This window comes from Dromiciops gliroides, chromosome 1, assembly GCF_019393635.1.
Source record: "Dromiciops gliroides isolate mDroGli1 chromosome 1, mDroGli1.pri, whole genome shotgun sequence".
Lineage (NCBI taxonomy): Eukaryota > Metazoa > Chordata > Mammalia > Microbiotheria > Microbiotheriidae > Dromiciops > Dromiciops gliroides.
The window spans coordinates 456,188,605-456,190,383 of NC_057861.1; positions in this window are offsets into that span (position 1 = coordinate 456,188,605).

Here is a 1,779-nt window from a genome sequence, read left to right on the forward strand (position 1 = left end):
AAAAGGGCTTATGAGGTGGGAGAAGAGATGGGGGAGGAACAGGGCAGTAAATGAATTTTACACTCATCAGAGTAGGCTCAAAGACCTTAATCTCATCAGAGTTGTCTCAAGGAGGAATTAAAACACACCCAATTGGGTGGAGTAATCTATTTAATGTGGGCAGTAAATGAGCCTAACACTCATCAGAATTGGCTCAAAGTCCTCAATCTCATCAGAATTGGCACAAGTAGGGAATAACATAAACATTCAATTGGGTGGAGTAACCTATCTAACCCTGCAGGAAAATAGGAGAGGAAGGACATAGAGAGGGGCAAAAGAAGGGAGGGCATATTGGGGGAGGGAACAAATAGAAGCAAATCCTTTTTGAAGAGGAATAGGGTAAAAGAAGATAGATAATACAGTAAATATCATGGGGAAGGGAATAGGATGTACAGAAACAGTTAACAATAGTAATCATGAAAAAGAGAAAAGGGGAAAAATTGTACAAAAAATATTTATAGCAACTCTTTGTGGTGGCTAAGAATTGGGAATTGAGGGAATGTCTATCAATTGAGGAATGACTGAAGAAGCTGTGGTATATGATTGTAGTGAAATGGTATTGTGCTATAAGAAATAAGAAACAGGATGATACCAGAAAAACCTGGAAAGACTCATGTGAACTGATGTATAGCGAAGTGAGCAGAACTGGGAGGACATTGTGCATAGTGACAGCAGTATTGTTTGATAAGCAATCATGAATGACTTAACTACTCTGAACAATACAATGATCCAAGACAATCCCAAAGGACTAATGATGAAGCATACTATCCACCCCCATAGAAAGAAATGATAAAAAAAAAGCACTTGTGGATTGTATATATATAACCTGGTTGATGTCTTGTGGAGGGAGGGAGGGAGAAAAATTTGGAACTCTAAATCTTATGAAAATGAATGTTGAAAACTACCGTTACATGTAAATGGAAAAAATAAAATGAATGTTTGTTGCAATGAAAAAAATTTTTAAAGTACGTATACAAACAAAAGCAATTAACATCAAAAGAAAAAATACCAGATTCTGGGGTAGGTAGATGGCGCAGTGGATAAAGCACCAGCCCTGGATTTAGGAGGATCTGAGTTCAAATCCAGCATCATACACTTGACACTTACTAGCTGTGTGACCCTGGGCAAGTTATTTAACCCTCATTGTCTCACAAAAAAAAAAGAATACCAGATTCACAGAAGATTAGCTAGCCAAGAGAGGTATTAGAGATTATTTTATTCACCCCTTTGATTTATAGATAAAGAAATTAAGGCTGTAATTCATAAATTGTTTCTATATTTCATTTTGTTTTTTTTTCTATGTATTCATACTACCCTTTCATGTGTCTTTGGCCCAGAGGTATGCTGGAGCCAGCTTGAGAGAACCAATGATTAATTTTCAGGATGAGCATTTCCACCTCAGAAATCATCAAAATGCTAAAATCAGAGCTTGATTTTTATTTTGTTGATTTCTAGACTTACAGTGATGGAGAAAATGTTCATCAGATTAAATTTTAAAGTGTCATCGAATTTGGTTCTAAGAATTAACCCTCAGATTTCTTTTTTGTCTTCTCATGGCATCCTGTGCATAACTGATATTAAATAAATACCATTGCTTATTGTGTGTTCAAATTACTATAGAGGAGCTCAGATACAAAGATAAGACAGTTCATATATGACTGCTGCAGCCCCATTAGAAAAGAGAACTACTTGATGGCTACAAATCTCAAGAAGAAACATCAAAAGGCACTGTCTGTCTGC